Genomic DNA, 24,679 nt, shown 5'->3' on the forward strand with positions numbered 1-24,679 from the left:
TCACTCCTGAAAGAGAAGGGATGTTCACAGACATCCATGGCTGAGGTCAAATATTCCCAAACTGAAGAATCACCTCACTCATGCCTATTTTTTAGAATATGAACTCAGCAATGATTCTTTTGTTTTACAAATTTACAAATGAAGCTCAAAAAAGGTTGTCCTATTTTCAGGACAGGCCAGGAAAGTACTAAATAAGGTAAGACTTGACTTATGGTAAATAAACCATTAGAGTCACTAGGAGCTCACGAGACTCTGAAGAACTGGGGTTTGTATATTTCATTCTCCTCCCACCTCCTAATCACCGGTCCTTTTGTCTCTACTACGTAACCTCTACTCCAATCACACTGTAGCAGGTGTCCAGATGACCCAGCGCCATGACTCTTGTGCGTGTCCCATCCTTCCACACCTGCTTCACAAACTAACAGTAATCTTTCAAGATGCTCAAGTGGCTCATCCACCAAGCATTAATTACTTCACCCACAGTCAGAAATATAATCACAGTATGGGGCAGTACTCTGTCATTGTGTTACAATCTATTTATACATCTCCATTCCGTATTTCCTCAACAGCTAGGTATTGAGCATGAAGCATGAGTCAATGAACTCTATGAAGACTTGGCCTGTGCCCTTCATCCCTATCACCCTAGACGTTAGCCCTGCACCTGGCATAGGTTATGCACACAGTATCTTGCCGGTCCATTCAAAAAGGGATGGGAAAAGTCCAGTCTCTCATATGACTGTGCTTGTCATAGAGACATGGGTGCCTTTCTAAGATAAGTAGGGAAAATACCACAATTTCTTTCTTTTACTATCAGGAAGTTCTTTTCTAATCTGAATCACACCTCGCATAATTCAAGCCTCCTCTTGTTCCCCCTTGCTTTAAAATTACAAAATGTTGCTCTTCATCTCTCTTGATATTGTGAAAATTACTCTAAACTTTTCTCAGTCCCAACTTCCCAAAAATGTGGTGTTGAGAATCTCAATTACCATTATTCTTTTCATGAAGGCTACTTTTCAGGGCGAGAGCTCTTTTAGAAATATTTTCTCTTTGTGGGCACCTGGATAGCTCAGTCAGGCGAGTGTCTGACTTAAGCTTAGGTCTTGATCTCACAGTTCGTGAGTTTGAGCCCCACATTGGGCTCACCGCTGCCAGCACAGAGTCCTCTTTGGATCCTCTGTCCCTCTCTCTCTGCCCTTCCCCAGCTCATGTGCGCTCTCTCAAAAATAAAAAAAAAAAAACATTAAAAATATTTTCTCCTTGGACTGCTGAAGGCCTTTGCATCATCCTGCAGTTGTGGGGCCAGAAGCTTCCCAGCCCTGGAGGGGGACACAGCCCTGGCGAGAGGAAGAGAAACCTCCCAGATCTGAGAAGAGTTCACAAGCCCCTGCCTCTCAAGTCCTTTCTTTATCCTGTAATATTCCTCCTGTGGCTCAACCAGGACATCTGTTGTTGCCTCACCCTTCTGAGTCCATGCTGTCTCCCTCTTCCATCTGTGCACATGACTCGGGGGTTCTCCACTATGACGTTTCCCTTCTCTCCGAACAAGTGAGGGGCTTGGGACTGGTTTTCCAAGGAATTGTCTTCCCGTACTGTTTGAGGCTGGCTGCAAAGCTATGTTGTTCTAAGTACTAAATATAATATCAAATAATGCCTGGCAAAAGATTTTTAGGAGTTACTATTTCACAACCTAGTAAACTGTTGAACTGGGTACCCCCAAAGCTCACGCATGAAGTCCTAGCCCCCAGCAAATCAGAATGTGATCTTATTTGGTGTTGTACATGCAATTAGTTAAGATGAGGTCAAACTGGAGTAGTGTGCTCCCCAATAAGACTAGTGTCCTTATAAAGATGGGGACTTTGGGCAAAGACACACACACAGGAGAATGCCACATGAAGACTGGAGTTATGTAGCCATATAAGGAACTACCAGAAGCTGAGAGAGGGGCCCGTAACAGACCCTTTCCTAGTGCCTTCAAATGGAGCACGGCCCCGTTGGCACCTTGATGATGTCACACTATCAGCCTCTGGAACTGAGAGGACACGTTTCTGTTGTTCTAAGCTGTCCAGTTGGTGGTACTTTATTATGGTGGCAACGAATACATGCTGATACACTAGCTGCTTTCTCACTCTGTCTTGCTCTCCAGAAGGTGGCAAGCCAACTTCCCTTTGACGTTTGTGCCGTCTTCCAGTTACGCCACGCTACCCGCTACCTTAGAGAGTGATCAGACACTTGACATGGTCTCTCCACACTGAGTCAGAGGACACTAAGAACACAACAGGAGGGTATCTGGTTGGGTGAAAGAGGAATAGAAAAGGAACATGTTTTCTTTGTGTCAGGTGCTACATTATCTCTTTACTTCCAAAAACCACCTTGTGATGTAAGTAGACTGTTCTGTATTCCACGTTCCAAATAAGATTTATCAAGATCTGTCATCTGCTGACTATCACATAGCCAGACAGTGACAACACAGACATTTGAATCCAGTTCTGACTCTGAAGCTATTCTAGGAATTTTCTTCTGGGGAAGGTAATTAAGCATCAGGATAGGTTACCGAAGAAAGCTGGCTACTGTCATTTTCTTGAATGCTTAAAAACAGGTGCATTGTTCTTTATAGATACGTTGTACATGGTTCTACCTGAAGTCAGGGGCATGGACAAATAATCTTTTACAGTTCCTTTTAGGTCTGTGATTTTTATGATTATAGAACAGTCTTCATGAATTGAGGAAAAAAGAGGCTCATGCTTCAGGAATTTTATCTACGTAGTCCTCATTTAAAATGCTCGGCTCACTACATTAAGGGGACAAAACTATGCAACTGAGCGGGTCCCTAGTAATTGCTGGCTTTGGGCCAGTAAGCCATGTCACTTGCCAGTTCTGCTTTTCCACATCAGTGAGTGCCTCTTCCAGGCCCTGGGTCCCCAGGTACTAAGTGTTTTCAGACCTCTTCAAGGCAGGGAGACCAAGCATGCTGTCTTGACATGCTTTCTTCAACCTTACTTCACCTTCCAGTCACCGCCTACAGGCTAGGCAATAAAACCTTTATTCACTTAATAACGTACCGCCTATCTACAGACAGGAATCTTGGGATGTGAGATTCTAGATTTAAACGTACGGAAATCACCAGGGGTAGTGGATCACACAGGAAACACTTGTAACAGCTGACAGCGATGCACAGCCGAGATACAGATCAAAGAAAGGTTGTGAAACTTGAAAGAATAAAGTCAAAAATTAGCAAGCAGGATCAGTTCTCAGGAAGATACCAAGTTCTCCTCTGAGAGTGGATCTCTTCAGGCAGAACTGGATAAAGCGGACGGTCAGCAGGACATCGTGTGCAAGCAAATTGCCATCTCCTATCGATGGTTTCTGCACTTACTATTTAATTTTAATACTTGGTTTGTTTTCATAATTTTACCTAATTCCTAAGACAGTGAGTTTATATTTACTCTTGATTCCAATGTTGAAATGGTGAAACAGCTACTTTTTAAAGAAAAAAAAATGACCCTTGATAAAGATGATACTTTCTCCTTATATGGTTAAGATGCTGGCAGTTTTAAAAACTGTGAGAAACTGGAGGGAAATATGGTTTCTGTTGGTCTTTCTTTTACTTTTCCTCAGAAGATTTCTGCTTGAAGAAGCTCAGTCCAGCAGCAAATTAACTACTGGTTAAGTATTTCACCAGGTTCTACTTTATAAACAGAAAGTCATTTCCAGCTGCAGGGTTTGGCCTCCCTGGGCTTGAATGTGACTCTACTGCTTGGAAATTGGTGAGACAGCCCTGCCATCACCCCCTGATGACTTCCTGACATCCTCATGGTTGCCATTCAACATAAACAACAAGAAACTCTTCAAAACCCAAAAGCATTTTAATTAACACTCTGTGCAATGTTGATCATATCAACATTATATATATATAGATATAGATACAGATATATAGATATGTATGTATTTAATGTTTACTTATTTTTGAGAGAGAGAGAGACAGAGTGCAAATGGAAGAGGGGGCAGAGAGAGAGAGAGGGAGACATAGAATCTGAAGCAGACTTCAGGCTCTGAGCTGTCAGCACAGAGCTCCATGTGGGGCTAGAACTCAAAGACCACGAGATCATGACCTAAGCTGATGTCAGACTCTCAACTGACTGAGCCACCCAGGAGCCCAGGAGCCACCTATCTTTAAGATTAAACAAATGTTTTTGCTTCCTCTCTGTCTGGTTTCACAAAGTCCTCAATTATAAAGAAAGGGGGAAAATGCAAAAGCTGACACTTTGCCCAACATAGCTGGGAAGGAAAAAAGAGAATTCCTTCAAGTCCATATGGGGCAGGCTGATTACAACCAAGGCCTTCCTCCATTTCCCTTAGCAAAACAAAACAAAACAAAACAAAACTTTGGTGTTTTCCCTGAATCTTTCAGCTCTGGCTGCAGCTTTGAGTGGTGGTGTTGATCCAACAGCCTCACTGTTTTTTTCTGTGGTCTGTGTAAGCAGAGCCTGATGGAGTGACACGTCAGTGATTCTGTTCTTGCCTTTCTGATGGGTTCCTGATGGTGCCTCTGAGTGATTGTGCCTTGCTTCCCGCAGCTCTGATGGGACCCAGCTCCCTCCTACCTAAACTCAGTATGGCAAGGCAGTCTCTTCAGGGGAGGTGGCTAGCAGCCCCCTGTCTCATTCTGGGCTCCTCCAAGAAATGTGTGTTGTTTTCTCTTCATTGAGGTATAATTGACCTATGGCATTATATTTGTTTCAGGTGTGCAAAGTGAAAATCTGATATTTGGATATTTGGCAGATGAGGACCAGAACAAGTCTAGTTGCCATCTGCCACCATACAAAGCTACATTTTTTTTCATGTAGCTTACTGTTTCATCTGGGTATGGCGTGAACAGTGGCTAGACACAGATGAAGTAGTGTTTTTGAATAAAAGAATGTGCTACCCAGGAGGCATAACCAGTATTTAATTTGCTGCCTGGGTTCGATAGACTGTGAGCTCCTCAAGGGCAGGGACCGGGTCTCATTTGTCTTTGTATTCTGGGTGACTAATACACATCCATTTGTCCATTCATTTATTCAACAAGTATTTACTGAGAGCTGGAGGTACAAGACTTCAACAAAGAACTAGACATTTCTTTTGTCCCACAGGCTAGCATGCCATGGAATAAATATACTTTCTAATGTGTTACCAGATACACAAATACACACTCAAAATAAATAATACAAAAGCTGAGCTATCTTACTAAAAGACTCAACGAATGTCAAAGATGAATAGGACGTGCTTTTTTTTTTTAACGTTTATTTTGGAGAGAAAGAGTAGGAGGGAGAGAGAGGTAGAGAGAAAGGGAGACACAGTATCTGAAGCAGGCTCCAGGCTTTGAGCTGTCAGCATAGAGCCTGATGGGGACCGTGGGGCTCGAACTCACGAACTGCGAAATCATGAGCTGAGCCAAAGTCAGATGCTTAACCGACTGAGCCACCCAGGCGCCCCAAGGACCTGCTTTTAAAGATAAGGAAGCCAACTGTCAGAAAAAGCTTACCAATCCTCGATCTTATACTCTTTTCACCTTGAGCAAGGTGGTTCATGAAAGATAAAGTATTTCAAGTAGAAATTTCCATTTTTTTCGGTATCCCTCCCGCCTTTAGAACCTAATTTTGTCATATATGTATTTATTTTTAATAGTTTAATTTCCAAGAGTTCACATAATTCAAGGGTCTCCAGACCATGGTTTAAATAAAGATTATGAATCCAAATTCTTACAGGAACCAGGATGTAAAATAATTTAAGCAACTGAAGCCAGGGGAAAGAATGGAGGTCAGAATAGAACAAACTGGAAACACAAGCTCTTGTTCACTTATCTACTCCAAATTTATGGCTTAAGGCAATTATTTTATTTTGCTTATGCTTTTGTGGGTCAGGAATTCATAAAGGGCTTAGCTTGGTGATTCATCTCTTACCCATGTGACAGCCCCTCATGGGGATGGAAGGTCTACTTGCAAGGTGGCCTCCTCAATCGTGTGTCTGGCACTTTGATGCTCTTTGACCTTCTGTCTTTGTCCCTATGGCATTTCTTCTTCTAGGGCCCCTTCATGTGGCTTGGGCTTTCATAGCATATGGTCTCAGGACAGTTGCACTTGATATATGGTGGCTCATTTCCCTGAATCATTGTCTCAAGAGACAAGAAGGAGGGGCACCTGGGTGGCTCAGTTGGTTACGCACCTGACTTTTGATTTTGGTTCAGGTCATGATCTCACGCTTCTTGAGATCGAACCCCATGTCAGGCTCCATGCTGACAGGGTCAGCCTGATTAGGATTCTCTTTCTCCCTCGCTCTCTTCCCCTCCCCTGTTCCTGCTTGCTCTTTTAAACGAATGAATGAATGAAGGAATGAATACATACATACATACATACATACATACATATATACATACATACATACAAAAAAGAGACAGGAAGTAAATGCTGCCAGTTTCTGTAAGCCTGTGTCCAAAAACTTACATAGCATTACCTCTGCCATATTTTACTGGTCAGAGAAATCTAAGCTTTCCCAGACTCAAAGGGAGGAAACCCAGACCACATATCTCAACAGGAAGAATGTTAAAGAATTTATAAACATCTCTAATGTGCCATAGTCTGTTTCAGAGAGTAGGTATCAAGATACCAGGTTGTCGCATTGTGAGACTATAGTCCAGTATGAGATATTATGAATATTTAAAAGAGATGACGGAAATTCAAATTTAAAAAGGTGCAATCTCCTGATTTTTAAATCACATTTTTAAATATGTCCACACATTTGTGGACACTGCCCATGCCCACCAGCATGTCCCCTTTCTTTCACACAACAAACCAAATTCTTATAAAGGACATTTAAGAAAGTACTGATGTGCACTTGGAAATATTTTGCCTACAACTGAAAATGAAGATCTTAAAAGCTTTTTACCATCTTTGACAATAGATTTTTATTGAAAACACACCACTTGGTAAATCAGGGATCTTTCTACATGACTATCATGACCCACAAGGGAATACTGAATGTCTGCTATCTGAGAATTCCCTTCTCCCATTTCTTTCTTAGCCAAATCACAGTTTGATGAAAAGTATAGTGACTTTCATCTCTTGAATTTGAAAACTGAAAATACATGATAGAGGTATTGACTTTAGTGCCCCAAAGGAAAGAAAACCAAAGAGAAGCACAGAAACCAAGAAGTCACTAATACAAACAATATAAACTCCACATTAGTACTTAAACTTTAGTGACCAAAGCACCTCTGGCTGAGAAGAACCAGGTAATGTCCCAAGACTCAGCATTTTGAGTCAATGCTTGAGATGACTCTGATGGAAGTGGCCCATGAACCACGTTGCTGGTACTCAATTAGAGGGATAAGTTTTGAGGGAGAGCAAAATGGTGCACAGCTACAGTATGAACTGTGCCTCACTTAAAAAAAAATGTTTATTTCAGAGAGAGAGAGAGCACACACATGTGCAAACAGAGAAGGTGCCAAGAGAGAGAATCCCAAGCAGGCTGCACGATGTTGGCATAGAGCTCAATGCAGGGCTTGATCCTATGAACCATGAGATCATGAGCTGAGCTGAAATCAAGAACCAGACGATTAACCAACTGAGCCACCCAGGCATGCTGAATTGTGCCTCATTTTAGGAGTTGGTGGTAGCTGTGGTAATAACAGAGCCAAGAGAAGAAAGTATATCGTGGTCCCCATTTCCCTGGCTCAGTGTCAAAATCATGTTAGAAGCAGGAGACAGGGTTTCTAGCCCTGATTTTGCATTAGCTAGCTAACTGCAGAAAGTCATTTTCCCTCTCATGGCCTCAGTTTCCTCTTCTGTAAGATGAGGAGGGCTAGCCTGGGTTTCAACAGTGGTAAGTACAACTGCCCATACTCTGTGTCCGAGGGTCACCCTGTTGTGGCAAGAGGTCATGGAGAAGACATGACCGCTAGTTGACCTGTAAACCAGACTTGGGGAATCAAGGGCTCTGCGCCCCCTCCTCTGTCGTGGAATGTGTGTTCTGCCCATTGTTTCCACAGTGGGAGCTGTTCCAAGGACCTTAACAGAGTAAAGTGTTGTTGAGACCATCTGGATGAATATGTGACTGAGCCCCATTAGGGCTTCTCTGTAAACTTTAAGAATCTGGCGGGTGGGTGTGGAGATCTACTTGTCCTGCAGTTGCCCAACACAAGCCTTGTATATAAGTTCTCTTGCTTATTAATACTGCTACCTACTGATCTGGACTGAACTGCTTCCTTCATTGGTCTCTCCTTGCCCTCTGTGCATAAGGGCCAGTTTGCAAACCAGCACCTTTCCACCAAGAGCACCATGTTTTCCGCTATGCCCTGGCCTGGCCTTCCAGTTCTTTCTCCCGGCCACTTTCCAGCAGGGTAGAATTAACACATGGGGTGAAACCCCATGATGTAGCTGTGGTGAAGGATCTCTGTAGTTTCTTCTGCTTGTATGGCATATTATAGTTTTGGAGGGAAAGTCAGTTGAAGCCATGAAAGGTAGTTTTGAAGGTGGGAAAACAGTTTTAGGGCAGGAGCTATCCAGAAACAGAAACATGGATTTGAGAAGGGTGGGAATGGCAGACAACTTGCCAGCCAGTCTCAGACGTATCTCGGTTCTCTCGGTGATGGAGGTCTTGGTATAGTTGCCTCTAGCAAATCCCAGCAACAATATCCCAGGACGGTCCGTAGGAGGAGCAGGGTTGGGATCAGGGTGAGCAAAATCGTGGGTCTGCACATAATGAACGTGGGAGTGAGTGCCTCCTTACATTTGGTACCAGGCACCTTGCTGGCCTCGACCTGGTCCCAGGCCTGGGGAGAGGTACTACTCCAGTGGAGTTGCAAGCTTGCTGTGAAGCTGTCTTCTCTGCCACAGACCCACTGAGCAGAGTGGGAATGGGTTGTGTAGAAGGTGAGATCCAGATGGATCAGGCCTGATCAGGCCAGGAATTCCATGGACGTGATTTCCCGAAGGACATCTGACGTGAAGGGCACTGGCTTCAGATCTGTGCTAGGTTAGCTGTGCAACTCTGTCAGGTTACTTAACCTCTTTAAGTCTCCATTTCCCAATTTGTAAAATGCAAACAAGAACCCCTTCCTGGCGGAGATGCTGTCAGGACAGAATATGCGTCTTTGGCACACAGTATTCAGTTATTACATGGAAATTAATTTTCTTTTCTTTGCTCTCTTCTCTTCCCTTCTCTCTTTCTCCCTCTCCCTCTGCCTTGAGTGTCAGGAAATGAAGCAAGTTACGGACAGCAAAATTCATGCCAAAAATGGTCGTAGAAATCCACATCCTCATGCAGAGGAAGCCTGGCAGGTTTTTACATGCATTGTTGACTTTCTGACTCATAATTGCTTTCTCTTTTAAATCCACCCATTCTGCTCAGGTTAGATCTCGTGCAGGAAGGTTGGCAGTACAATGCCAGGATCTGGCCCATTAGGAAAAATCTCCCAGTGCTGCTCTGAGGCCAAAGTTCTAGGTACAAAAAATTACAAACCTGTGTCACAGGCTTGCCTAATAAGAATTATAGCTACCATTCACTTAAGGGATTAGTATGTGGTTGGCCCAGGGCTAGGCACTTATAAACATTATTTAAGTCAGCCCTTACAGTACTATAAGAAGTAGATATGACTATTGCTAGTTTGCAGATGAGGAAACAGAGGCTAATATGGCTCATGAACTGTAGAAATGAATAGAAATCAGCTCTTTTCCTGATTAACCATTATTTACGATTGAACACTCATTACTCTGAAAATGCAAGAAAACACAAGAGGAACCCATTGTTCCCAGAGAGTTTTGAGGTGCAGAGAATAATCAGGACCAGCATATGAAAAAGAACAGTATGGCATGGTATGGGCTCAACCACACGGTGAGCTCTTTGAGGGTGGGGGCTTTGTTTCATTCTCTCTTTTTATTCCCCTATTTTCTAGGGCGATGGATAGCCCTTATTAGGAGCTCAATCACCATGTGTTAGATGTCTAAGCAAATAAAAGGATAAATGTTAAGGTGTGTGCCACAGGCCCAGATATTGGTGGGGGTTCAAGGTCCAGGGAGGTCCATAGGGGTCCAAGGGAGAAGGCCAGCTTCATGGAAAGCAGATTGGAACCTGAGATGGGATTCAGACAGGTTGAAAAGGGCAGAGAAGACAGAAGAAACACATCAATCACGACATGCTGTAGCATAAGCACGGGGTGTTGAGACAGTGAGGAGAGCAAAGTGCTTAGAAAATTGTGCACTAGTCAGCTTGGTAAAGGGCCAGTCTAGTAAGAGTTGGCAGGGTCTTGGTGTAAGACTGGCCATTATCTGGAAACAGGTCAACAAGGTCAAAGGAAACACAGGGTAGGCTGGTCTAGACACAGAAGGTAGGGAAGTCAGCTGAAGCAGGCCGGATTGCAGGAAGCACGGTTCCCCACCCATGGTAGAGGATATGCAAATATAACTTTTGGCAGCTGTGAAAAGCATAAGAGGAGGACAAGTCAGCCATGAAGAATGCGGAGGAGGAGGAGTACCGGGAAAGGTCTTGGAGGAATGCATTCTGAGGCTGATCACCCCCTCTATTTGGGTTTCATGCACCATAGCAGCCTACCTGCTCTCAGGAGACCCTTGGTGCATCTGTTTATGCTGTAAAATGAACTCAGGGAAATCATATTTACTAAGGGGTGAGTTATGATCCATAGGGCTCAAAAAGCCATAAAGTCCTTTTAGTAGGGTTGTCTAGATATATATAAAAATCTCCTCTACACATACATAATTTTATATAATTTAATGCATTTTCACATAAATGGAAATATAATTTCATATAAATTTATATAAGTAGTTTTATCCTGGGCTAAAGAGCTAAGTCTAAAAATGGAAGAATGTAACAGATGGCTCTATCTTGAGGCTACTGGTTGCATCCTTACCCTTCCCAGCCGATTGTTCCAAAAGAATAATGAAATTGTAACAGTCAGTTCTGCTCTGTCAGTATATATTTAATCTATGTGTCTCAGCCAGGAAGAAAATTGTTACTTGGTGATGGCCTCCACGTGGGCCTTAGGAACCCTAAGATTTTTTACCAAGAAGCCCAGAGTGGTTGTGTGGGGCGATCTCTACCTCTGAAATGTGGGACTGAACAGCTCATCACTGCACATACTGTGTGCTGTAGAACCCCAGTTCCCATGGGATGTTAAAAAAACAGTGAGGAATAGGATTTTCTTGTTGGGAAAATGTTCCCTAAAAACATCCCCAGGGTTGGTGATTTGCTAGGGGAACCAACAGGACTCAGCAAATAGTCATACTCACAGCCGACATTTATTATAGCAGAAGGATACAGAGCAAGATCAACAAAGAGAAAGGCACACAGGGTGAAGTCTGGAAGCAAGCAGGCACGGGCTTCCAAGAGTCCCTCCCGGGGGAGTCACACGCGATGCATTTAATTCCTCCAGCAACGAGTGGTGAGAATGTTGTGTGAAATGCTATCTACCAGGGAAGCTCATTAGAGACTCACTGGCCAGGATTTTTATTGGAGGCTGTTCACATGGCATCCTCTGCCTAGCATGTACCCAAACTCCGAACTCCCAGAAGGAAAACACGTGTTCAGGATAAATGACATTGTCCATACAGACAATTTAAGTACATGGGCCATCTGATCAGGGAGAGCTGGGAACCCTCCTGAAAATCAAGTTTCAGGACACCAGCAAGGGCCAATCTTGCAAGTAGGACCTTCTAACAAAAGAATCGCAGGCCCGCTACCTTAACTTTTTCCTATGGAGGGTCTAGTAAGTTAAGAGAATTCTATATGCCATGGCCACCTTTTGAAAATAAATAATGCACATTAGCATACTAAAGGATCTGAAAGGTATTGTGGTATGAAAGACTTTTTTTCTGAAACCAACATTTCTCAAACCTTTTTGATCACTTTTTTTTAAAAGATATCTTATGGGATGCCTGGGTGGCTCAGTTGGTTAAGTGTCTGACTTCGGCTCAGGTCATGATCTCACAGTTCGTGAGTTCGAGTCCTGCGTCGGGCTCTGTGCTGACAATTCAGAGCCTGGAGCCTGCTTTGGATTCTGTGTCTCCCTCTCTCTCTGCCCCTCCCCCATTCACACTCTGTCTCCCTCTCTCTCTCTCAAAAATAAATATCCAAAGGATACTAGCATCCTACAAAATACAGTTTGAGAAATCCTGGCCTAAATGTATAGACTTGCATCACTTCTATGGCCTCAGCTTTCACCCTTTATTAAACATGCAAATAACAAGAGCTAGCACAAAAATTCCTCTTACTGTGTGTTAGGAGCTTTTTATGTAATAACTCATTTGACCAAACGAGGTTGGATGAGGTGGCTCTAAGCACAGAGAAGCAGCACAGTGGGGGTTAAGGATGGAAACCCTGAACTGGACTGGAGCACTAGTTTCTTGGCTTCACCAGTTACCAGCTGGTTGACCACTTTCTTAACCTTGGTGTGCCTCCATTTACTCAACTGCAAAGTGAGAGCAGCCTTCACATACAGGAAGAACTCCACATGTGCATATTGAGCTTTCTTTTAAATAAATGAAAGTTTGAGAAGTTTTGATCCTGTAGCTCTAGGCCATGAATCATGGCAGGCGTAGCAACAGACTCATGTGGCTTCAGAGGTGACAGGATGGGATGGGATGGGATGGGATGGGATGGGATGGGATGGTCTGGTGAGGGTGGCCTGAGGGAATCAGAGCGGTAGCAGGTGGAGCTTGCTCCAGGACCCAGGAAGGCTCGACACCAACACCATTCAAAACCAGGGCCACTCTAGGGAGTAAATGAAGACTGTCACAGGTCAAGAGGCACTAAGAATTTCCTGGGAGTCTGGGACTGAGGCCAGCAACAGAAGTGATATGCTTTTGACTAAATACAGCAAGACTCTAGACAAACTTTGACTAAACCTGGCAATTTTATCCACATGCTTGAAGAAAGGCACCTCGCAAGAAAATCCCTTCTGATTCAAGCCTCATACAGATCTACATGGTAGAAAGAAAGAATAGGGAAAGATGCCAAACTGAAAAATGACAAAATGCCACCAGGAAAAAGCCAATTTTTAATATGCCTTAACACTGTTTCTTTATCCCTTCTCAGGCTATCTTCAGTTAAGCAATGTTCCATGTAACTGAATAATCCTTCATGGAGATATATGAAGAGTCAGCAGTGTCACCCTGTAAAACGAAGGACTGTGATATATTTTATTAGTGTGCAGGTACAGGTGGGTGTAAAAAGTGGCGGGGGGGGGGGTGGGGGAAGACTTCACAGTGCGCTTGGGTGTGCTAAAGGAATTTGAATGAAGAATTTCTAAAGGGCTAGGTGAAGAAATTAGTCTGATATCCCCTTGAGACCATCCTGGGCTAGTCATGTACAAAATTGTTCTCAGAGATGATTCCTTGTGGCCATTTTCCTGGGACTCACCTCTTTTATAAAGTCAGGATCTGGAATATTCCATATACTCTCATAGTGCCATGCCTCTCCCAAACTAACAACGACCTGGGTGCTTGGCGGATAGCATATGCTCAATTAAATGTGGGTTGAATATACAAAGGCCTTTGTTCACAGATCCTTCCACTTTAAATGTCCAACATTTGCCTCCCTACCTGACAACATCTGATATGTCAAAGCGTGTTTCCTCTGTAAATCCTGCCTGACTCCTTCAGGCAGGACTCTGTGGACAGCAGTCCTGGCTACCATTATGGGAGCACTTTGTTCCTGTCACTGCTCCAGGACCTTTGCATGTATCAACTCTTGTACTCCACATAATACCCACAAAGTAGGACTTTTTATAGGACTACACCTTCACTTTTACAGGTGCAGGACAACGAAGCTCGGAGAACAAAAGAACTTGCCCAAGGATCCATAGCTCGGAAGGGGCAGATGCCTTCTGTCTAGATGTCTCAATCATAGTATTTACCACATCATATGTGGCTTATCATGGCCTAATCATTCATTGCTTCACACCAGTGCCAGCCGGGGAGCTATCTGTGATGGGGCACAGATGTCCCTCACACAATTCCTCAAATAATCAATACAACAGATTGAATAACCCATGACAACACGACTCGGACATTAAAAAGTAAAACCAAGGATTCTGTAGTCAGACAGATCTGGCTTGAGCTCCAGCCTCTCCAAACCCTAGCCTTGTGACCTTGACCAAGTTATTTTAGTCTTTCAGAGTATCGGTTTTCTCTCTATAAAACAGAAATTACAAAACCTGCTTCATGGCATTTGCTTTAAGAATTAAACAAATTAAAGAACATGAAGTGCATACTCAAGTGTGGAGCACAAACTTTATCTGATACTCATGCTCGTTTAAAGGTTCGTTTGATAACCATGCTATGATCAGCCTGAGGCTTACTGGGTGTTCTACAATCGTCTATTAGATAAACGAATTTGGGAATCCAATACAGTAAGACACACACAGAACAGCTAACTGTATTTTGGTTGCCTTAAAATGGATCCTTTTTTTTTTTTTCTCTTTCCAGAATTCAAGCTTCATAAAACATGCGTGGGCTGCTGTCTAGACACAGCATAGTAGATTCTTAAATGTGGTACCAAAGCGGCCATCTTCACTACGGCAAAGCTGCCTGCCTCCTATGGGCTACTTTTACTCTTCTGGTGTCATTACTAGTTCTGATCCTTACTTCAGTTCCTTTGATCATATCCCATCATCTCCCTGACATCTCTCTGTAACAGTATCTTAAGTTGAAAACACAAAACTGTTCTTTCTTGTTATGTAGGAAAGAAGTCTTCAAGATTCATTTTTTCCATACCTCCATCTTTATGAGCTATATGCTCCTTCTTCTAAATATTAATGCAAAAATAGGTTAATGTAGTAAATTTATATTTCTGTCATTACGTACAATGAAGGCATTAAGGGCATGGTAACTATGGATCAACACCTTTCAGGGTAGGGTGCCTGATTGCCTCGTAATGGTCACAGGGGATGTCTCTGGGCAGCATTACCTCCCGCTGCTGGTTGTTGTTGATTGCATCAAAGCTGGGCCAATCAGAGTTCCTGTCTCGGGATTATGGACTTGAGATGAGGAGATGTAGAAAGTAATTGGGAACAGAGAGAGGAGAAATTGAGAGAGCACTCGAGAACATTCTGAGTGCTCCAGTCACAGTCCATAAACTCAAAAGGGGTCAAGACTTGAGTCACAGAGATATTGTATATAAAGAATAAAGCAGACAGAAAAGGAGAAACCATAGAAAGAGGGCAGTCTGTTGTCTGGATTCTTGCTGGCTCTCACAGTTCTACTCCTCCCCGAGGTCTTGCTACCTCTGCTCAGAAGTCCTATCAAAGACTTCCATATGGGTAGTATGAATACCTCACCAAGAGGCGCCTGGGTGGCTCAGTCAGTTAAGCATCTGCCTCTTGATTTTGGCTCAGGTCATGATCTCATGGTTTGTGAGATCGAGCCCCGTGTCGGATTGTGTGTTGATGGCACAGAGTCTGCTTGATATTCTCTCTCTCTCCCCCTCTCTCTGTCCCTCCCCTGCTCGCTCGCGCTCTCTCTCTCTCTCTCTCTCTCTCTCTCTCACACACACACACACACATTCTCTCAAAATAAAGGAAAAAACAGTAAAAAAAAATGAATACCCCATCGAGCCCCATATGTTTGGCTAAAGCACCTTCAGATTTCCATTCCTTACAACCACAAGAATCTTAACTTAGGCATCACAGAACTATGATTACAATTAGGGTTATCAACAATAATCCTTACAAGCATTTAACACTGTGCACATTTACTAACTGATTATTATTAATATCCGCTACAAGCAAGTGCTAGAATAATGCTGCTGAAGCAGCCATCCACGAACTAATAATTGGGTAGCAGCTGGAGGTTAAAAAGCAAGCCATGGAGAGGGAGCGGATTTACTGAAATGATAACCAGCATAAGTCATCACATCACTGGCGACGATTCTGCTTACAAGAGTCCATCAAGGATGGGTGACTGTAGATCAGTAAGACAGTGGAGGGAAATGTTTTTCTATCAGGAAAGAATAAAACGATGAAACAGATGGATTGCTGTTTTTAAGATGAAGATTACAAGAGCACAAAAAACTGGCTATGCTTAGGTGGTTCAGAAAAAAACATGGCTACCATCACCATGGATCCTAAGAAATATGCTTCAATCTTACAGATGTCAATAAAGCATTACTCAACTGTCAATTTAATAATAGAAGTGCCACCAAAGATTCATATTTAACAAACCCAAATGTAATAGATAATGAGGAAAGGTGGCTGGTAGGGATCTGAATTAACTAACCATGTTTGAGAAAATGATTGAGGCAATAAAAAGATCAATAGGAAATCAGGCCATTCTCTAGGACCTAAAAGTTTCTTAGTGGAATATTTAAAAGAGCATTTTACTGGTTCATCCCATTTTTAATGCACTTGGAGATGTGCAGGTGCCCATCAATCCTGCAGAAATGGGTATACAATGAAACTTAAGCTGACTGAATAATAAGGAACTTAGTCACATACCTCTCTCTACTGAGTATATAGCTCTGCATATCTACCCTGCAGATATATCAAGAACAGAAGCATTGTTCCAGACTAGAAATATACCATAATTATGTTGCTTTAGAAAATCTTGAAAGCCCAGGACAGTACAAAGAAGAAAATAAAAAGCATCCTTAAACCACCATCCAGAGATACCACTGTTAAAATTCTGGTGCATTTCTTTCCAGTATTCTTTTTTTTTCCTGTGAGTGTGAATACTATGCACTAATATTTTACTGTATATACACTATTTAAAAACAACATTTGGATCTTCCTGTTTCTACTGTTTTCATATTCTTTTCACTGAATAGCTAGTGAAGGGGCCCCTGAGTGGCTCAGTGGGTTAAGCATCTGTTGATTTCAGCTCAGGTCATGATCTCGTGGTTTGTGGCATTGAGCTTGAGACTCTCTCTCTCCCTCTCTCTCTGCCCCTCCCCTGCTCACACACGCTCTCTCAATAAAGAAAATAAATAAATAATCACACGAAGATTTTTTTCTTGACATTGCATAGAATTTCAGTGCTGCACACCACTTTCAATCGTATGATTTTGTCATAATTTAACCAACATATTAGCTATTTATATGGTTTCCATTTTACTATTAGCTATTGACCAAATGTTTATGTTTTCCCAAATCTCATCTGCCTAAGCCCTAATTTCCAATATGATCATGTTGGGGGGAGGGCACCTTGTGGGAGGTATTTAGGTTATAAGGCTGGAGCCCTCAGGAAAAAAATTAGCACCCTTGAGATGAGATGCAAGAGATCTTGTTTCTCTCTCTTTACCGTGAGGACACAGCAAAGAGGTAATCATCTATAGCAAAGAGGTAATCATCTATAAAGCAGGAAGACAGTCCCCACCAGAAACCAAATCAGCTGGCACTTTGATCTTGGCCCTCCCAGCCCAGAACTATGAGAAATAAATTTATTTTGTTTAAGCTACCCAGTCTATGGTGTTTTTGTTGTAACAACTCAAACTAAGACATTATTCTTTCAATATCAAGAAAAGAGCTGTTTATTCACACTTCCTTTCCCTGCCTCTTCCCCACAATCCATTCTTGCTTTTTCTGTCCATCTCTGCCATGGGAGGCTGACCCCTGAGGAGTGCATTACCTGTGACCCTCTGCCTTCTGATCTCTGGTTGTGTTTAGCTAGTTAGAGGCACCAGTGGGAAGCAGTAGACAGGAGGTTTGACCGTTCTCTCCTTCCCTCCCTGTGTGGAACCGGTGCTTGTGGTAATGGCTGCACCTCTCACAAGGTTCTCTGGTCAGGTGACCCCTCTTCCATGGCTCCAGCTCTCTGTCCCCTCCAGCAGAAGCTGTTGCTAGTCCTTAGGTGACTCAACCCCAGTAGGTTCCTTTAACCTCTGCTATGTCAGTGCTTCCTTAAATTACCTTTAGATTGCCATCTCACCAGTATGGACAGCTTCAATGAACAACTTGTACATGACATGGTATAACCCTGTGGAGATCACTTATTTATAAAAAGCGTAACAAAGTCAACATCACGTAACCCATTCCAAATAATGGGAGGCTTACCACAGGTAAAATACTTACACGAAACTTAATAAAATAGAAGAGTGGTCTAGATTCTAGAAACTTCTTCCTTGATTTTCAGAAAGTCTCTCAGTGAATTTCCTTCAATTCTCTTCTCTGTGTAATGTTCGCAAACCACATGCTTTCCCCCTTCCTGCAGCCTTTGCTCACGCTGTTACCCTAGATGGAGCATCCTTCACTTTCCCCTTTATTCTAAGCTCCACCTGAAGCCCTATTTCCTTCCTGAATTTTTGGAGCCCACACCCACCCTTCCTCAGAATTGCTGGATCTGTGGTACTCAACATGGTAGCTGGGAGCCACATATGGCTACTTCAATTGAGGTCAATTAAAGTTAAGTTATAAATTCAGTTTCTTAGTCATACTAGCCACATTTCAATTACTCAATAGCCACATGTGGCTGGTGGCTACTGTACTCAACAGTGCAGATCTAGAACATTTCCATTTCAGGAAGTTCTACTGGACAGGGCTATTCTAGAGCACTTAATTATGTAGGATTCCAAAGAGCATTATATCACAAATACCCTTGTACTGTTCTTTAGTTGTAGGGTCAAGAATACTAGGGAATAACAGGGAAGAGCCTGTCTTCTTCATTCTCAGTCCTAGCAGTGCTGGCACAGTAAGTACAGCTGCTGACTTGGGTAATGACCATGATGATTTTCTCAGAACACTAAAACACAAAGAACTATTAATGATTGAAGCAATGGTATAACAAGGGTATCATGGGACAACCTGCAGGTAGTGGTAGGTAGGGATTCTTCTAATCCCACAAAAACAGAGGCATCCTATACAATGTCCTCCTTATGTACTCACAAAGAACCCATCTATAATATCAGCAATGAGTCTTTAATAAGATAAATAGTCTGATTAAATGAAGTCATCAAAAGAACTCAAGTGCATAGCTATATATAGAAGCTTCCATACCATCCTCTAGACTTGTTCACAGACAATGAAAAACTGTCTTAAGATACTGCTACACTTTTGACTGTGATTCTGGTTGACAAACTGGCCTCTGTCAAAAGCAATTTAATGGAAGTGATAAAGCTATATATTCTACACAATGGCCTCTCTCATCTCTCTGCCTTGGGATGATTGCAGAATTTTAACAAAAATTCAGTGTTTGACTTAATGGAATAGGCTTATGAAATACATATTTCAGCCTTATGCTAATCTCTGGCAAGAATGTCTTCTTAGATATGGATCCACTTCCTATCTTTTATTCAGATCTGTGCTAATAATCACTTGGCAAAAATCTCTTCTAATCCGCATAGCAACTCTGTGACCGAGGTATCTTTGTTCTGATTTTATAGCACAGAAAACTTGCTTTCAGAAAGGATATGTCATTTGCCTAAAGTTAAATGGATAGCGAGGGACAGAGCTGGGATAACAACTCAGATTTTTCGACTATAAATGTTGCGCTTTGAGTCACTCTGTGACAGTTCACCAGGGCATCGACGGAGGTGATGCTGTGGTTGGAGGGCATGGCAGGGTGGCACCGTTTTGTGATCGCTCTCCTCAGCACAGCTTCTTGCCCCTCCCAAGGTCTCTTCTGATGTTCATTTGAACAAAACACCTGAAGACACTCAGGAGATGCACAAAAGCTGACAGGCGGCTCAGTGAAGGAAGCACACCCAGGGCACTTGGAGTTTGCCCCTCGTGCTCTCTTATTTGACGTACAACAAAACCTGTGAGTAAAAGGCAGGAACTCTTGGTGGTCAAGCCAATGCACCACCCGCGTGGCATCCTTGACACATATTTGGACGACTCCTCAATTTTACTGTTCGGTGCACATCCCACATGAGACCTTCATACTCAGATATCTAACTGCTTTCTTCAGTGTTTCAAAGGACCTCAAACATAACGTGTTACACACTGACCTCTTCATTCCTATCAAGCCTCTGCCTCCCACTCCCCCATCCAGGTTCCTCCCGAGCACAGGCTGGCCCAGTCTGTAGCAGCTCAGACCAGGAATCCTGACTCACCCTCGGTTCTCCCTCTCCTGGCCACATCCAACCCATCACCACACCCTGCGAACCCTACCAGCAGACAGACCTGTCCCCTTTCAGCTCGGAGGCCACCACCCAGTTCTGGTGATCACCTGTCCTCACCCGGATTTCTGCAAGAGTCCCTGGTCACTGGTGGGCCTCCCTGGTTCCAGCCCTGCTGTCATCCGACCCATTCTTCCAGTCAGCTGCCATTTTTTTAAAATGTAAATATGATCTCATCACTTCTCTGCTTAAAATCCTTTAATGGCCTCTCACTGCACTTCTTGAGATGCTAATTCCAAATCCTTAAGGTGGTTCCAAGGCCCTATGGATCTATCCCTTGCTGTGTCCAGGCTACAGAACTCTCTTCAGAGCTCTGCGATCCCACTTGTGGTCTTTGTTCAGTTCTTAGGTAATGCTAAACTCTTCTGTGCCTCAGAGCTTAGCATATGCTTTTCCATCTGCCCGCTTGCTCTTCCTCTGCTTTCACCTAGGCACCCTCACTTCTCCGTCTTGTTACCACTTAAATGTCACTGTTATCCCATGGTCCAACTTAGAGCCTCTCCTTGCATTTTATATTTTTCCTTCACTGCCCTTAACACAATTTTGCACATATCTCCTTTCCTGTGGCTAGAACTCTAGAAAGGGTATGCTAGCTGAACAATTCTGTAGGGGCAGTGCGGTACAGACCCTCCAGTTAGCTCCCTGACATTAGATAATGGTGACTGTTCTTCCCAGTCTCATGCAATACATACGCAGAGTTACAGCAACAAACCCAGCTGGTGTCTCAGACCATGGGCTTTGGAGAAAGCTGGGGCTCAAATCCTCACTCCATCACTTCTCAGACTGGGTGACCTGGTTCAAAAGTGACTTCAATCTTCTGTGCATCAGTTTTTTCAGTCTGCTGAATAGGGACCCCAACAGCTCCCAAAATGACAATGCAGAGTGTCTGGGACAGTGTTGATGAGCAGACAGCACACACTAAATGACAGCGATTACCTGTGTTGTGGCTGTTCACCTTGGCCTCATATGGGACTAAGTATCCTGGGTTTCAGAACCAATTCTGATGAGACTTGGATAAAAGTCTAAGTTTTGGGAATAATCACTGAAGACTCCTTAAAGGCAGGAGCTATCTGGGGCTTAGCACGGTATCTGTAATGTAATAGAAGCTCAATAAATGCTCATCCAAATACTCCATAAACTGCCCTGATAGGGTCTGGGGGGGCTCCAATCTTACCTTTAGAGATGCCCATCACCTTTTCCTCTCCACTGGGGCAGTGTTGGGGGGGGGGCGGTCAGCCAGAGTCAACATGCTCAACATCCATATCAAGGGACCAGGATATCAATTCTTTTTCAACCTTTTCTTTCTAAGCCCAGGGCTTGAATCGGATAGGTTCCCTGGAGTCTAAGTAATAATTATTTCAATTATCTTTACTGTCACAGCACTTAGAAGCTACCAGGAGCTATTTTAAGGATGAGGAAACTCAAGTACTGGCAGTTCCTAACCCCAGTGCCGGGTTAACCCAGGGGACCAACTGACGCCCAGTACAACTGTTTCTCACTGCAGAAACTGCCAAGCCATCATAATTTTAGCTCGTATTATGACGCAGAGAGGAAAACAAAAGGATGATTTATTTGAAGATTAAAATTGTGCCTATTTTATGGACTCTGTAAGCTGTCGGAAACTCAATTATCGAGCCCTTTGAACTCAGCGTTGCCTCCAGAGTATTTAAGGCAACCAGACAGACAAACAGCCACCACCACCACCAAAACAGAGGAGTTACAAGCCTGCTTGAATCACAGGACGGACAATGGCAGCGCATGTGAGGGACCCAGTGTTGTAGCACAAGACCTCAGAGCTCCTCTGCGCACCCACAGGGATTTTGCCGCAGCATGGGTGATTAAGGACTTCGCATTTGCGGCTGTGCGCCCGCCAGAAAGTCTAAATCAAAGTTTCCTCGTGTCAGGTGTGCATCGGCACCCATTTCCACCCTTTCAATAAAGCCGAGAATTGCTTCCACTGCCCTTGTTTTTTTCCTGAAGAGAATTCAAGATACCATTTACAGCTCTCAGTCTGTGTTCTGGAAAAGAGGGTAGAAGGCCTTAGCACCAGCGTGCCAGCCTTCTGGAAATGGAACATAATTTGCTCATGCCAAAAAGATTTTGGTGAGGCTTTGGCAGCTAGCCTATGTGTCTGTGTCAAGGATTACACTGCTTATCACTGAGTCCCGATACCTAGCCTGACGTGCAGTACGTACTCAAAAGTTGATGAATGGGTGAATAAGTATGTTTATTCCATTTCAACGTGCTTTTACAGTGTTAGATACATAGACCATACTCAGTAAGAAATCCTTTAAAAAATACGAAGGGAAAGATTGGTAGCATTTAAACGTTGCACCCACCAATTAGCATTTTGGAAAGGCAAATAAAGACACACAAATGGTTCAAATATGACCCTGGTACTTTCTTAAAGTCTGAAGGGATTGTGGTAGTGGGTGTCCCTCACTTCTCTGCTCTAGCATACATAGGTGCACGTGTCTAAACCGACACCCTCAAATACATATCCCGATGTGCACCTAGATAACGTCTACACAGGAAAACAACCGTTCACACATTTGTTAGTCAGGGCTTTGTTTACGCAGTGCTTCTACAGGGAGGAAGGAGTAAACACTCGTGAGCCTTTTAAACTGCTGAAAGAGACATTTTTCAGTGCATTGCGTGAACAAATGTGATGAGTCCAAGTCCCTACTAAGAAATTCAAGCCTGGAGAACTGGATAAATAAATATAAATGAATTCATTTGACTGAGTGACATTTTCATTTAATTAAAGCAGAAAATCAGCTCCAAAATGAATGATTATCCCGGACAAAGAAGCAGAAACTGGTCCTTAATTAATAAATTTCTAATAGTTCTTCTGTGGACTGAGTAGTCTTTAGGGGAGAAGTACACGGGGGAGAAAAAAGAGGGAACTAGAGAGGGAAAAGCCAGAAGACAATGCATATTTAAACTTTTAGAAATAGAAAATTAGAGACCATTTATTTATGCTTTCACACATGCCAAATCCTGCTAGACCAAAAGTATTACAGTCAAACTCTCTGTGTAACAAAACAAATATTCAAGTCTCAGGAAAGGATCAATTTAAAAAAAAAACAACAAATAAATCCAGGTCAATGAAATTTCTGTTATTAAGTCATCTCTTCCTCCTTTCCATGGCATGATCAAATGAGAAAAGAAAAACCAAGTTTCATGATACTTAGAAGGATAATAGCTACATGTGTAGTTTACAGTAAGCATGAACCATGACAACCAACCAATGGGATAGAAATGGGACAAACCAAAACATACTGCAGTGCTTCTCACGTATTTTCAGAACCCCCACACACTGCCTTCATCAATGCTTCGTGTTTAATAGTTTTTAGTGCTAAACATCTGTGCTGTTTCTCCGACATAACATGGAAAGCGGGAGACTTCAGATGGATATATCAAAGCCACACTGCCTCTTACATAGCAGACACTTGAAACCTTTGAGGTCACTGTTAATAATTTTCTGTGCATTCATTTATTTTGAATCAATTTCTATTAAATCAATTAAAACGCCAGCTGGCAAAATTTCATGTCATTGATCCAACAAGGTTCAGATTACTTGGGGGTGTGTGGGGGCATCAGGAAATGCTAGGCTGGCATCTCTGCTTCATTATGTCATCAAATAGGGAGACAAATTTCTTATTGTCACAATATCTTGGGTATGCAGGAGGGGCTTAGCAAAAACACACACCTACCATTCCTAGCAGCCCAGAATAATGGGAAATGGAGGATGGAGAGTGAAACTATGTGTGATAAGCAAGGCATTAAGTGAAACCTTTCATGTGAATAGTCTCAAGCAGTCATTTTTAAAAGTACACTGGTGTCAAGAGGTTTTTGTAAAAGAAAAAATGTATCTTTGGAAGAAGTGAGACTTAACAGCAGGCAGGTAGGGCAGCAAGAAAGAGCACTGGTTTTGGACATGACTAGTTATCTCACCCCCTGTGATGGTTAATTTTATGTGTCAACTTGACCAGGCCAGGGGGTACCCATATATTTGGTCAAACATTATTCTGAGTGTGTCTGGGACAGTGTCTTTGGATGAGATTAACATTTGAATAGGTAGAAGTAAAGCAGTTTGCTGTCTCCAATGTGGGTGGGCCTCATCCAATCAGCTGAATGTCTGAAAAGAACAACAAGGCTGATCCTCCCTCAAGTTAAAGGGGATCCTTTCTGCCCATTTTGAGTTAGGGCATGGGTTTTTCCCTGTCTTTGGGCTCTAACTGAAACACTGGCTCTTCTTGGATTTTTAGACTGCTGGTTTCTAAACTAGGATACCACTGGCTCTCCTATGACAACAAGACCCTGGGACTTCTCAGCCTCCACAACTATGAGAGCCAATTCCTTATAGTAAGTCTCTCTCTCCTCATATATGACTAAAATATTAAACATCTATCTCCTAATGGTTCTGTTTCTCTGGAGAACCCTGCCTAATATGTGCACTTTTAAATTGTGACCTTGAACAGGCACTGCAGCTCTCTGGGCCAAGTTTCTTTATCTATAGAATGGGGTTCATGATATCCATCTTACAAAATTATTGTGGGGACTAAATATAGAATTCAAA

At 42.9% G+C, this 24,679-nt stretch overlaps 1 protein-coding gene and 1 long non-coding RNA gene across 10 annotated transcripts in view; one reads left to right on the forward strand and one right to left on the reverse strand.

Annotated features, from left to right (window-relative positions):
• SAMD12 (sterile alpha motif domain containing 12) overlaps positions 1 to 24,679 on the reverse strand; it is a 388,238-nt gene that overhangs the window by 128,818 nt on the left and 234,741 nt on the right. The window lies entirely within an intron of this gene.
• LOC109496182 overlaps positions 1 to 24,679 on the forward strand; it is a 34,481-nt gene that overhangs the window by 2,197 nt on the left and 7,605 nt on the right. For 2 of the 6 annotated variants that reach the window (XR_006592392.1, XR_006592391.1), the window contains exons 2-5: positions 13,084 to 13,201; positions 18,592 to 18,668; positions 21,478 to 22,310; positions 24,369 to 24,465. This is a non-coding gene — a long non-coding RNA (uncharacterized LOC109496182). Of the gene's footprint in view, positions 1 to 13,083; positions 13,208 to 18,591; positions 18,669 to 21,477; positions 22,319 to 24,368; positions 24,466 to 24,679 lie in introns of all 6 variants that reach the window. The other 4 variants (XR_006592390.1, XR_002152076.3, XR_006592388.1 and 1 more) reach the window with 3 other exon arrangements.

The sequence above is a fragment of the Felis catus genome, chromosome F2, assembly GCF_018350175.1.
Source record: "Felis catus isolate Fca126 chromosome F2, F.catus_Fca126_mat1.0, whole genome shotgun sequence".
Taxonomy (NCBI): domain Eukaryota; kingdom Metazoa; phylum Chordata; class Mammalia; order Carnivora; family Felidae; genus Felis; species Felis catus.